Here is a 15422-nt window from a genome sequence, read left to right as displayed (position 1 = left end):
CCTCCAGAAAGTAGGCATACAGGTAACTTACTCAACATAAGAAAGGCCATATATAAGAAACCCACAGCCAACGTCTTTTATTTACTTATTTACTTATTTATTTATGGCTGCATTGGGTCTTCATTGTTCCCTGCAGGCTTTCTCTAAAGATGTTACTAGAGCTAATCAATGAATTTGGTAGAGTGGCAGGATACAATTTAATGCACAGAAATCTCTTGCATTCCTACACTCTAATGATGCAAAATCTGAAAGAGAAATTAAGGAAACACTCCCATTTATCATTGCAACAAAAAGAATAAAATACCTAGGAATAAACCTACCTAGGGAGACAAAAGACCTGTATGCAGAAAACTCGAAGTCACTGATGAAGGAAATTAAAGATGATACAAACAGATGGAGAGATATACCATGTTCTTGGATTGAAAGAACCAATATTGTGAAAATGACTATAGTACCCAAAGCAATCTACAGATTTAATGCAATCCCTATCAAACTACCAATGGAATTTTCCACAGAACCAGAAAAAAATTTCACCATTTGTAGGGAAACACAAAAGACCCCAAATAGCCAAAGAAATCTTGAGAAAGAAAAATGGAGCTGGAGGAATCAGGCTCCCTGACTTCAGTCTATACTACAAAGCGACAGTAATCAAGACAGTATGGTACTGGCACAAAAACAGAAATATAGATCAGTGGAACAGGAGAGGAAGCCCAAGGATAAACCCATGCACATACGGTCACCTTATCTTTGATAAAGGATGCAAGAATACACAATGGAGAAAAGAGAGCCTCTTCAATAAGTGGTGCTGGGAAAACTGGACAGCTACATGTAAAAGAATGAAATTAGAACATTCCCTAACACCATACACAAAAATAAACTCAAAATTGATTAAAGATCTAAATGTAATGCCAGACACTATAAAAGTCTTAGAGGAAAACCTAGGGAGAACACTGTATGACATACATCACAGCAAGATCCTTTTTGACCCACCTCCTAGAGAAATGGAAATAAAACCAAAAATAAACAAATGGGACCTAATGAAACTTCAAAGCTTTTGCACAGCAAGGGAAACCATAAACAAGACAAAAAAACAACCCTCAGAATGGGAGAAAATATTTGCAAATGAAGCAACGGTCAAAGGATTAATCTCCAAAATTTACGAGCAGCTCATGCAGCTCAATATCAAAAAACAAACAACCCAATCCCAAAATGGGCGGAAGACCTAAATAGACATTCTCCAAAGAACATATACACATTGCCAACAAACACATGAAAGAATGCTTAATGTCACTAATCATTAGTGAAATGCAAATCAAAAGTACAATGTGGTTATCACTTCACACCAGTCAGAGTGGCCATCATCAAAAAATCTACAAACAATAAATTCTGGAGAGGGTACGGAGAAAAGGGAACACTCTTGCACTGTTGGTGGGAATGTAAATTGATAAGCACATGATGGAGAACAGTATGGAGTTTCCTTAAAAAACAAAAATAGAACTACCATATGACCCAGCAATCCCACTAATGGGCATATACCCTGAGAAAGCCATAATTCAAAAAGAGTCATGTACCACAATGTTCATTGCAGCTCTATTTACAATAGCCAGGACATGGAAGCAACGTTAAGTGTCCATTGACAGATGAATGGATAAAGAAGATGTGGCACATATATACAATGGAATATTACTCAGCCATAAAAGGAAATGAAATTGAGTTATTCGTAGTGAGGTGCTTGGACCTAGAGTCTGTCATACAGAGTGAAATAAGTCAGAAAGAGAAAAACAAATACCGTATGGTAACACATATATATGGAATCTAAAAAAATCGTTCTGAAGAACCTAGGGGCAGGACAGGAATAGACATAGATGTAGAGAATGGACTCGAGGACATGGTGAGGGGGAAGGGTAATCTGGGACGAAGTCAGAGATTTGCATGGACTTATATATACTACCAAATGTAAAACAGATAGGCAGTGGGAAGTAGCCGCATAGCACAGGGAGATCAGCTTGGTGCTTTGTGACCAACTAGAGGGGTGGGATGGGGGGGTGGGAGGGAGATGAAAGAGGGAGGAGATATGGGGATCTATGTATATGTATATCTGATTCACCTTATAAAGCAGAAACTAACACACCTTTGTAAAGCAGTTATACTCCAATAAAGTAGTTTAAAAAAATTACGGGATGCAGCAAGAGCAGTGTTCAGAGGGAAATTCGTAGCTATAAATGTCTTCATCAAAAAAGAAGAAACATGTAACGTAGATAAAATTAACTTTATACCTTAAGGAAATAGAAAAAGTAGAGTAGTTTAAAACTAAAGCTAGCAGAAGGAAGAGAATAATAAAGACTGCAGCAGAAATAAATAAAATAGAGAACATAGATTATTTTAAAAGTTGGTTTTTTGAAAGATCAACAAAATTGACAAACCTTTAGCTAGACTAACAAAGACAAAAGGGAGATGACATATATAACTAAAATCAGATGTGAAAGTAGAAGGAACGTTATTTACAACCATACAAAATAAAAAGGATTGTAAGAAAAATACTATGAACAATTGTACACCAAAATTAAATATCCTGGATGAAATGGACATATTTCTAAAAACACAAAAATTACCTACACTGACTCAAGAAGAATTAGAAAAACTCACAGTTCTTTAACAAGTAAAGTGATAAGTCAGTAATCAAACATATCTCAGCAAAGAAAAGAACTGGACCAGATGGCTTCACATGTAATTCTCACCAAATATTTAAAGAAGAAATAACCCAATTCTTCTCAAACTCTTCCAACATGTAAAAGAGAAGGAACCAATAGCTATAAGCTCTCATTTTATGAGACCAAAGCCAGAAAATGACATCACAACAAAAGAAAATTACAGACCAATATTCCTTATGAATATAGAAGCAAAAATTCTTAACAAAATACTAGCAAACTGATTCCAACAGTATATTTAAATGATTGCACACCATTATGAAGTGGTATTTCTCACATGAAGAAAAGGGTGGTTCAACATAAGGAAATCAATGTAGTATACTACATTATAGAATGAGGAAAAAAACACATGACTTTTTCAATTGATGAAAAAAAGACATTTGACACAAACGAACACTCTGTCAGGATAAAAACATACATATAACTAGAAAGTAGATAGTGATGATGGTTACACAACACCGTGAATATAATGCCACTGAATTGAATTGTACACTTAAAAATGTTTGAAATTGTGAATCCTATGTGAAATATATATATATTTAAAATTTCAAAAAGATACAATGGATTGAAATCTATTAAATATGTCAAATCTATGAGTACATAATGATATTAACCAATAAATGATTTGTTCACCTTTGGAAGTTAACCTTTCTTACACTGAACTGGGTAAATAAAAGGAAAGATAATGCATTTATCCTGCCTTTTCTATGTAAATTTTACCCTTCATTAGTCAATTAGTAGATGAGAAGATACATCTGTTTGTAAGTATACTATCTATAAGTAATAATAAAAATAGAATTTTTACCATTTTCAATCCCTAATTAATTACTTGATCTACGCATTGAACAGTAACAGCTGCTAATATCACAAAAAGAGATAGAACCAAACAATTACGTGTCTCATGGTTAAAGAACACAACTCTGACTGTAGTTCACTAAAGAGAACAAATTTGCGTCTGCTGTAGGCTTCAGATCCTGCTGCCAATTTGCAGGAAATACTAGGACAGAGGAACATGCTTAATTACACCACGAGCATGCAGGATATTCTTTGGGTTCTTTGTCAGATAAATATTAATAAAGCAAACAGTCGGAAGGGGAATCTGTAGATTAAAATAAAATTTTTAAATATAACAAGTTTCATAAAAATAGACAAAAACTGTAAATAAATACAAGGAAAGGATAACTGTAAAACCAAGATAGAACTTATTTTAGAGGGGAAAGGGAGAGGTTTTTGACTTGACAGGGAAAATGGAAGGGCTTCAGGGTGGCAGGTACAGTTTCTGTTTCTTGACCAGAGCTGGGTACACATGTGTTTACCTTATAGTAACTCCTCATGCTATATATTTATTCAGTGTGTTTTCATAATCTGTTTTATTTTACAATAAGAACATTATAATTAAGGAGAGAAATGCATTCACAAATTTTTTTAAATGGCAATATTAGTAGTACCTTAAATGGAAGATTGTAAGAGTTAAGTGAAAAGTATATACGAAGCACTTAGACATGCCTGGTATGTCTAAAGTTCTTACTATCAGGGCATGTTTTATTTCTGATCCTAAAATTAATGTATAAATCTACACAGTTATAATACCAATTCAAACACATTTGTTAACTCACCCTTACAACAACCGTAGAGGTGATGTATTCATTCTTTGTTTCAGGGATGTAACTAGCCGTTGCCCTAATATGTTAAAGTGTCTGTTTTGGAATAATAATAGTGAATTGGAAAATTAATTCAATTATGAGGCAACTGATTTTGAGTAAGGTACTTTGCCATTTACAAGCTGTGCAAAATTTTGTGTGCAAGAAATAAACTTCTGTTTGGTTAAGTCCTGAGTTTGGGGAGGACTTATTAATATTATAGCACAGGGGTCCCCAACCCCCGTGCATGGACCAATAATGATCTGTGGCCTGTTAGGAACCGGGCCGCACAGCTGGAGTGGTGGGTGAGCAAGCGAAGCTTCATCTATATTGACAGCCACTCCACCTCGCTCGCATTACCACCTGAGCTCTGCTTCCTGTCAGCATTATGGTGAGTTGTATAATTACTTCATTATATATTACAATGTAATAATAATAGAAATAAAGTGCACAATAAATGTAATGCACCTGAATCATCCCGAAACCATACCCCACCCCCAGTCCGTGGAAAAATTGTCTTCCACAGAACTGGTCCCTGGTGCCAAAAAGGTTGGGGACTGCTGTTACAGCAGCTAGAATTATCTTAACAAGACATTTGGGTAAATTATTTAACATCTTTGTGTGTTTCGATTTACTCCTCTGTAAAATGGTTAGTAGTCTCTGTCTCAAAGGGTTGTTGTGAGGATTAAAAGAGTTCATCTTTACAAGCGTTTTGAACAATACTGGGCACCTAAGGCTCTGTTATTAATGACTTTCTGGCTGCTTTTGTCAGAACTGGCTCAAGCGCTGGGGACACTGCTGATCCTGATGTTAGTGGAAAATTCTCAGTACTGCAGCTGACTGGGCTTGGGGCAGGCAAAGACTGGTACACATGGGCTTTTGGTTATCTTTTTATATTGCTTAATTTATCCCTGTGCTGACCACACATTCAAAACACCTCAAACCTTTTCTTTCCCTGCTCCACTCCTTAATCATGTATGCTGCTTGGTAATCTATTGGCATCTCTTTTCACTTAAACACAGGGGTCCTATCATATACAAAGTAGCTCCTCCTAGAAGCAAGTCAGAAGTTAATAATTCCAATATTAACCTGAGAGAATGCACTGTTTGACTGAGGCTGTGTGGCTATTTCCTTATGCGTCACTTGCTGCTTGCGATATGCTGGGAACAATGCCTTGTTATAACTTGGCCTGCTTTCTACTCTTTCTTTGTGGTCCCTCAGGTAAAATAGGTAATACCTCAAAGAAATGAATTATGGTTAAAATGAAGAGCTGTATGTTCCCAGCCTGAACTCCTAGAGAATGGGAATATGAGGACATTGTCCTCTCTGGACAAACTTGCTTATGTTTATACATTTTTAAAACTGCTTATCCCTGAAGAAAAGAAATTAAGTCTCACAGCTATGGACTGGAGAGTCACGAGGCCTTTCCATTTTGAAAACAAAGGCTAAGAGGAGTGGCTAGAAGTAAATGCGCCAACTTCTCTTACCACTGCAGTTTTTTGGAGGGCAGGACTAATGTCCACCTTAATAGCCATCTAGGGTCGAGCAGACTCTTGCTGTGGAGCGTAATGTTCTAAGGGTTCAAAATGTGACCTTTAGAATAGGCCCTGTCTTGTAAGTGGCTAGAAACATAGGTCACAGGCATAAAATGAGGGTTCTAATCTGGTCTTCCCCATTACTAGCTATGTATCCTTGGGCAGGCCACTTACAATTCTCGGTATAAAACAGCCCCACAGACATGTAATGAATACCAACTGTGGAAGGCACTATGCCAGGTATCCCAGTGACAAAGATAAATAAGACATGGTCCTTTTCTTTCTCTTATACAAAGAAGAAAATTGAAGCCATTGGACTATGGCATCTCTAAGGCTCTTTCCAATCCAAAAAAATCTTCATTGACCATGTCCTATGTTTCATGTATATTAATTCTTATAAGCTTCAAATTTAGTATTTAGGGGTTGCAGCAGTTTGGGTGAGTTTTCTTATTATTCCCAATGATCCAACACTTCTGAAATGTAATGGGAAAGGCAGCAGAGTTAGCCATTTCCCAAATTTGGGCTCCTGTAGGCACCTCTCCTGCCCTGCACTGTTTCAGCTGAGATACAGGACGAGTGGTTCAAAATCAGAAAGGTCATCTTCTATCTTCATATGAACATTGTTGTTATTAGGGTTTGCTACCTTCTAAAAACCTGTGGAACTATTCTAAGCAAGGACTACTAATAAGGTGACAGTTGGAGATATGCCAGGAAGGAGAACAGGTTAAACTGTGGTGAAATATTCCTTAATTAGGTGCTTCAATGTGCAAAAATGTATACTACAGCAACCTGCACAGGAAAATAGAGGAGAGAGTATATGCTCTGGACTCTGAGAGGAGAAAGAAGAAAGACAAAAAAGAGGCAGGTTCTAAAGGAGGAAGCCAACTTGACTTTTGAGATTACTTGATAGGAAATTAAATAGTACTTGTGAAAGGCAAGAAGAAGACACAAGCTTAGCTAATGACTAGTTTCACTCCATCTGTCTTAATTGAGTAGGTCTCTTTCCCATGGAAGGCTCCAAAGGGCATCCTAAACATCCCAAGAGTTGATATCATAGTAACCTAAGTAGGATGGAAGAATAGCACCTCAGAGATAAACATTGAGATGGAATGGTGTTTGTTCATCTCTTAAATGGAAAATCATATTAATACTCCTACTTCACAGACTGATGTGAGAATGAAATAAATTCATATATGAAAGCATACCTGATACCCAATAAGCACTATAATTGTTTGTGCAACAACAATTTAAAAAAAAAGGGAAAAGGAATCCTACCAGTTGAAGACTGAATCAGGCCATTTTTTCCATGGCTTTCTTCTCAAAAGTGATTTCAAACATATTTGTAATACACATTTGCATATTCATGTACATATGAAGGCTTTATAGTATGGCTGAGTTGGTGGGAGTGTAGGTGCACATGTGTATACATGGGCAGGGAGGGGGCTACGTATAGGAGGGAATATGTATGTACTTGGTACAAAATCACATTGTACTTGGACATGATTGAATACTACATGGCACAATTTTGCTTATTCTGCTTTAACAGAGCTTTTATTTTTTTGCAAACTCTTTACATGAGCGTCCAAATGCCATCTATATTCTACCACCTTGATTACTATTCCTAATACTCTTTGCAATATCTTAATATCCTTATCATTTTATGTAACCTTAAAGTATTTGCTATAAAAGAGACTGCCTGCACTATTCCTTATGTACTAAGTTTTTAAACCTCCTAAAAGTGGATGGCTTCCTGGTTGATTTTTCTCACCAGTACAATGTCCTGAAGATAACCTCTTTCTACCATGCTGGCTGACACATAGCAAAGAGGGACTTTAATACCTTATCTTGCCAGCTAATCTGATTCTGCATCAGGCTTAAAGTTACTTTCTCTGTTTATCAGGACTTCAAATGGGATCAAGATATAAATCTAATAAGCATTTCCACCATCTTGGAATTGATATATGACAATGAAACCCTAGGTCAAAATGAAAATCAAGGCAGTCATGATAGTTATGTAGGAGTTAGCTTCCTTACCCTTCCTTACCATAGTCCTCCCCACTTGTACAAAGATATGTCAAAGTTCTACCAACCCAGGAAAGCATCCCCATATTCCTTCAGATTGTTTTTAGGAGACTGAAAATAAGGATCCAATTTTTTAAACTTGGTCATTACTGATTGATTAAATATTCTTCACATTTTCCTTTTAAATAATGTGGCTACATTGTAACAGAGGGCACCTATGTGTTTGTTAACATCAGAGTAATCCCTTCAAGACTCATGGCATCATAATGAATTCTTAGGATTTCTTACAACTCTCTTAGGTCACTACACTAAGGATCAGATGCGTTTAGGCGGAATAATGGTAGTCAGATTTGGTGATAGGACCCTAAAGGTGAGTTTGAAGTATTTCCAGAGATTGTTTTGTTCACACAAAGACCTGCCATTCAAAGAAAAATGCATCCCTGTGTACAAAAGATCAATATAAGTTTAGATTAGAAATCCTGTAAGAATAATTCCAACAAATTTATATATATATAAATATATATAAATAAATAAATATATATACATAAATATATATAAATATATATATATATATATTGGGGTGGCCAAAAAGTTCATTCCAGTGTCTTACCAAAAAACTCAAATGAAATTTTTTGGCCAACCCAATACTTATATAAATATGTAAAGTGTTTCAACCAAGACACACTGCACTCAATCAATGATTCTGCCATATTAAAGGTCAGAATTGGGAAAGATAATATGAATCATTCTCCTTCTATATATTTCTTCCTTTTTCCCTCCTCTCCTTTCTTCCTCCCTTCTGCCTTTATTAAACATTTACTGAGCACTTGGTATGTGCCAGGCACTGTGCTAGCTGCTATCTACAGGGGATGCAATGAAGAGTAATTTATAATCCCTGCATTCAAAGAGGTCACAGTCTATTGTCTACACACCTCCTCAGCATCGCTATTAACTGATTGTTAGGCAAGTGTATTATAGCAGTAAGCACTGGTTGGTAAGAGGGCACGGGTAAGTGACACATAACCCAAATTTAAAAGACAACCTAAAAAGCACAAAACGATTTGATATATTTTGTCTCTCTGTAAAGTCAAACCATCACTCATAGCTGAAGTACTGATTTCAGCTCAACATAGTCAAGAACTTTCTCCTGCTCAGTTTTCTGAAAATAGAATGGGCTGTAAGTATAGAGTGATTCTCCATCACTTTAAATAATCAAATATAAGTTTGTGTTTGTTTGCTTAGAGCCTAAACAAGGTGGAGATTGGACGACATGATGTCTAATGCCCTTTCAAACTCTATAAAATGACTATATTTAAATAAAATAATAGAGCCCATTCTATCTCCCCCCTGCCCTGTCCAGTTTGAGCACTGCATATCGCTTTGGGTCAGGGCCCATTGAACAAACAGTAGCATCATCCTCCATGTCAAGAAGTCTACAGTGCTGTTAGGCTCCTTCTCCTCCAATGTGTTCAGTTCCAAAGCTTAAAATATACCAAATGTCTCTGTGATTTTTTTGGGGGGGGGGTTGTTCTTATACCCTAAATTTGATATCTGGCAATGATTCTGGGGATTTGGAACAGAATTAAACTATTTTGAAAACAAATAAAAGTCATACAAATTCACTATAAAATTTATTATTTTAGACCCTGACAAGAACCTTTTAGGGAAAATAAACTCCTTGACGTAACATTACTATTTCTGCATTTGCTTCATTTGAAATGCAGAAAAAATTTTCAGTTGAATCAAAACTACATTTTTCTGCTGTTGTACAGTTATGTATTTTTAACATACAGTTATGTATTTTTCTTTGCTGTGGATTGTTGTTGTTTATTTCTTTTTGACAGCTTTTTCTTAATGTAACATTTAGTCAAGGGAATGCTTTTCCTGCAGACTTTATGCCATTTTTTCCAAGGATAATAAAATAAGAAAAAGAAGAAAAAAAGATTCTATATTCACTAAACACACAGAAATATAACCTTTCACCCACAGATACCACAAGATTTGCATGTGTGCACACACGCACACACACACACACGTGCACGGAGAGAAAAATAGTTAAAATGTTTTGAAAACAGATGTTTAACATCTAGTTTTACAATCTGGATATTGCTCCCAAGCTTTGGTCCTCATTACACTATTATTTCCTTTATAGACTTCTCCCTTAGTGATATCATCCACTTTTACCATTTCAACCATTACTCCCCTATATCTGTCTTTTCTACAAATCATCTCCACCTGACTTCTGCAGTCTCTACCCTGATGTCTCAATAGCATATCAAAAATAAGTTCAAATGCAGGACTCCTCCCTCTCCTCTCAGTCTTCCTTATTTCTACTACTATAAAGGAAAACTGCTTTCCTACTCACTCAAGTTGTAAACATTTGATCTCTTGCCCTTCATTTTGGTCGTTCACATGTAGCCAGTCATTGCATGATGTTGACTCTCTTCACCATGGCTATCATCTTCCTTCCCTTGCTCATGGTTTCTACTCTGTTTTAGAGCTTTATCATCTTTAGCCTGAAGTATGGCAAGAAGCTCCTAAATGGGCTCTATCCAAACTCTCCCTTTCAAACCTACTTCACAAAACACTACCAGACAAATTCTACTGAAAATAATATTTGCACACATCATATTTTCTTGAAAACCTTCAGTGGCACTCCCAATTATTTTAAAAACAGTGTCTGAAACCTATAACCCAGAAATCAAGTTCCCACAAATTCAGGCTCAGCTATTATTCTTTTAAATTACTCTTTTACATTAATCAAAGAGGCATATTGTTTACCATCCCTTATCACACTATAAGAGGAGACTGAAATAGGATAAAGAAATAAAAATATTATGCAATAAACAAGAATATAGGATTTTCAGGCTAGGTCAGTTCCTCTCTGCCTATGTCTTTGCTTATATCATTTTTTCCACCTGCAAAACCATCACTGACCCTTTCCTTGCTCTGCGTATGCCTACCCATCCAAGTGCTCATGTTCACAGTGATCACTCTATTTGGTCTTCTGTAGTGCTATCTTCTGTGTTACTTGCAATTAGCATCCTCTGCCTTATATTGAAATGATCTCTCTCGGGGTATCATTTCACTCTCCATTTAGATTGTCAGCTAACTAAGGTCAGGAAAAGGACTGGCACTTCTTTGGTAGTCCTTGAACACTAGCCAAGTACTCAACACGTGCTGGTGTTTGATTACGGAGTATTTACCAAAATTTTGTCTTTGTCTGGTTTAGGGTAAAATTCTTGATTGGATTCAATTCTTTATTTTACTGATGCCAGTTTGTGTGTCTGTGTATAGACCTAGCCCAAATTAGCCTGCTATTCCTATATATTATAACCTTCAGGGCCATACACCTAGCATTTCTCTGCAGATTTGAGTTTCAAACTGTGACAGTTTTCTTTTAAGCACATCAGTCAAAATTCTGGTTCAGAGTTATTTAAAGCGGTTTGTATTTTATGGTCCTATGAAGGCTTCACATTGCAACTGCTGAGTTTTAAAAACACAGAAACTAGAAAGAGGGTACAAGGAACTGCCATCTGTCCCTATAAACAATTATCGGCTGGCCATCTGCCCTTATACTGGGTAATGATTTTAATGCTGGTAATATCTGACTGAAATTCTCTCTCTCCGTGGAGCCAAAGAAAGGGAACCCATTAAAAAGTGCTGATCCTTCTAATTGTTGTTTGTGACTGTTTTCACCCATATAAGAGACTATCATTTAATTTGTATCTCTATGCTTTCCACTACGTATTGAAAAGTTATTCTTCATGACCCATCTATAAACACTGCATCTTTGCAAGCAAATAGGTGGTTCTTCCTACAAATTACCAGAAAGAGTTAGTATAACTGTAGAATATCATTTAAACCCATTCAAGATGAACCAAAGTGTTGAACATATTATAAAAGAGCTAATAGTAAAGGGATTAACAATTAACCTCAGGCTCAAGCCAAGCAGAATACAGAAACTCACGGTCAAATGAAAACCAGTTCTTCTGCCTTTCAAAATCAACTCTGCAGGAGTTCACAAACCACTGTAATCCTTCTAATGGATTCACTGCTTTGTTTATTTTTCTGTGACCAAAATTAAGGTAAATTAGCATTTGAGTGATAATGAATTATTCTTTGAATTCGGGCAGAAGCCATCCAGTCATTTAAGGCAGGGCATAGCTATTTGACAATGTTTAGATTTCTACATGTGTGACTTAACATATGAAACAGAGGTCTTGCTTGTAGTATTAACTATAAGTCATGGTTCACTCAACTCAGATTCCCTTTTTATACACAGTTGTTCTAAAAGATATGTGGTAGTTTATAGCCTTTATCAATAATATAAATCTCAAGGTTAGGAATATTACCAAAATGGACAATGTGTATTTTCAGCCAGTATCATTTCTTGAGAGACATGCATTAATTAAGTTTCAACCCATAACGCCCTATACTTATTTATTTGTCCTGAAATTACTTGTTATTCAAGTGTAGACTCAATTTTTTAATAAAATAGGTTTCAATAAATTTGCTGTTTCATACATTTAATGTGAGATAGAGATCTTGCCAACATGTTTCATGTCTAAACTAGTTCTAATAATTTATACTTAAAGAATTCAATTATGTTCATCAATTTTTTTGCCTTGCCTTTAGCTAGTTATTATATTATTTTCTTCTTTTCTCTAAAAAGCATGGCTTCTCAGAAATCTTTCTTAAGTAATGGGAGATTAGCTCCTACAATATTGGCTAGCCCACTGAAACTAGCTAGGAAATTTTCAGCTAGTTGATAGAAGGTATGAAAAAAGTAATTCTCAGACACTCTGTATAATTTTGAGCTTTGGTTGCTCTAGGATGTGAGAACTTATGCTGAAAATTTTGGATCTGGATCTACAAATAAGCATCACTCCCATAGAAGCTTCAGGGGCTGAGAGTTTTAAGGGCTGTTAAAACCCTAAGGAGAATGCATGCTCCTCTATAAACCGGCCAGCTTCTTTGACTTGGCAAATGATGCTAGACAATGTACAAAATAAAACTGAAATTTAGAGCTAAGAGCTATTAATGAAGTGGAGTTTTATTTATAATTTTAGTAAACAAATTTTTAAAAAAGATCAATGATAAGTCTTCTTACGGAAAAAATGAAAATGAAACACATTTTTATTACTGTTGCTTTAAAATGTATATGACTCTTTTTTCTCCTGTACCTGACAATTTTAAATACATGAGTTGTGCTACTTATAATAATCACATGTTGTTTAAGAATAAAAGGATAGCATAAAACTCCACGTCATTCAAATTTTCATTTGAAATGTTTGTTTTCTATTCTCAATCTTCTCCTGGAATAACAAATTTATTTGTGATCATCTTGACACTTCAGGTGTGAAAAAGACACGAATAAGGCAGATATTACTGTCACTGCCCCACTACAAGTATGAAAAGATAATGAGTGAATCTGCTAAAAGAAAAAAAAAAGGGGGGAAGAGAAAAGAAAATCTATAGGTGGCAATTTATTCACCAATGTCAATTGATGACTCATTCCCACTAGTTAATTCTGCAGCCTGCCAAGGAACTTTGCTGGAGAAAGGACTCCTTCTGGGCTTGGTTACTGCAGTGCGTTTTTCCTTGCTGGTGTTAGATTCCTGCAGCTGTTCCTTTTCATGCAGAGGGACTGCCTCTATAAAAGCTGAGATGCTACTGCAGTAGCAATATGTATTAGATACTTAGAAAGTCCTTGGTAGAACAGTGAAAAAAGTGCAATAAACGCCTCAGAGTCAGGTTGACCTGAGTTTATTGTACTAGATCTTTTGCAAATTAGATGTGTGAGCCTTACTAAGTCATTCGTCCCTTCTAAATATCACTCTCCTCACCTGTAAACTAAAAGATGTGGATTCAAGTACATCATCCCTACTAATTCTCTTACTTTATGACACTAGGATTATCTTCTCTGTTCCTCGGGCTCAAATACTTTCAATCTTCATCTCTTTTTGACTCATTCCTTCTCTACTAATTTTTATATTCTTCCTTATGTTCTGAGGAAACAATATATAATAGACATATGAATAAAGAATTCTCTAGTTGCGAAAAATTAAGACAAAGGAAGAGAGAAGAATAATGCCATAGAAGCTATGTGAAGGACGGTATTTTGAGGAATACAGGGATTTACAGAGGTCAAATATATATGAAAATGTTTTGCTATTTCTATGTAAGGCCATCCTGAATGGAACCTGTGCTAATTTTCTGGAAACAAGGGACATTTCAATTTCTCCTCTCACAGCCTATATGTTTAACATTCAAAATCAGTATTGAGTGACTACACTACTGCTAGATAGGTAATTTATTCTTTTCAAAAATGATTTGGTATTGGTGACAACAAGAAAGGAGAACAAAAGAATAAACAATGATACAGCAGTTTTTGTCTTTTTTCTATATTTCTATTTCCAATTGCTTGAGCATAATCCATGCTCTTGATATAATGCCAAATCCACTGCTCACATTTAAAAATTTATCATCACACTGATTTCATATATGCTAAAAAGCAAATCCAGACTAATTTCAATCCTATCAGTAAATTGATCAGTGTGTCAAAAAAGAACAAAACAAATGTCCACTGGAGTTGACAGGCATCACTAAGGTTAAGTCATATAAACCATTCAATTTCATCGTGCATTAATTCTAAATACCAGCCTTTATATTCATTAAATGGAGGATTCCTCTTAAGATATTTAAAGAAATCTAACTATTTTTTCTTTGGCATAGGTACTCTTGCTTAATAACTGATGGATTAGTGACTTAAAAGATTTTCAGGCATAACCACCAAATATAAATACTATGCTAGCCTCAGGCCTTTAAAAACAGAACCAATGCCTCTACAAAACATCCGAGTACTTAACACAATATGCAATCTCATGCATTACTAGTAATCTATGTTTTGCCTACCCGGCAATTATTCTCTTCTTATTTCTTGTTACCCATTCCCAATTTTTTCAGCTATTGGGTGGCCAAATGCTTCAGGGATTGCCCTCTCCACTCTCAAGGGGGTACACTGTGATTAGTCTAAGCCAATCAAGGTAATCCTATTTCTCTTCTCAGAGAAATGTAAGGGTAGGTGTTCTGGGATAGGTGTACTTACAAAAAAGGATTTGCAAAACAAATATGTGAGAATGCGATGCCTGGATCACAAAATACCACAACCATTTTCAAATACCAGTAACCAAATCGCTAAGGATGGCAGAACAGAAGGAATGAACTTGGGTTCTTACTGACATTATAGTCTCTTAATTAACAAATCCTTGGCAGCTCATAGTTTCATATTTCTTAAGTGAGATAGTAAAATGTCCTTACTGTTTTAGCTGCTTACAGTATGTTTTATAAATGCAGCTACAAGCATCCTGATACATATATTTAAGTAAAAGAAGATATCAAACAAACAAATAGAATATATTATAGCCTCTGCTCTCAAAATGATACATTTCTACTTGAAAGTTTGGGAATCTTGCTTTCTTTCCTATTATAGCATATAAAGGACACTAAAAGTT

This window comes from Grampus griseus (assembly GCF_964374135.1).
Source record: "Grampus griseus genome assembly, chromosome: X".
In the NCBI taxonomy this organism is placed as follows: domain Eukaryota; kingdom Metazoa; phylum Chordata; class Mammalia; order Artiodactyla; family Delphinidae; genus Grampus; species Grampus griseus.
Note: the sequence above shows the minus strand (reverse complement) of the source record.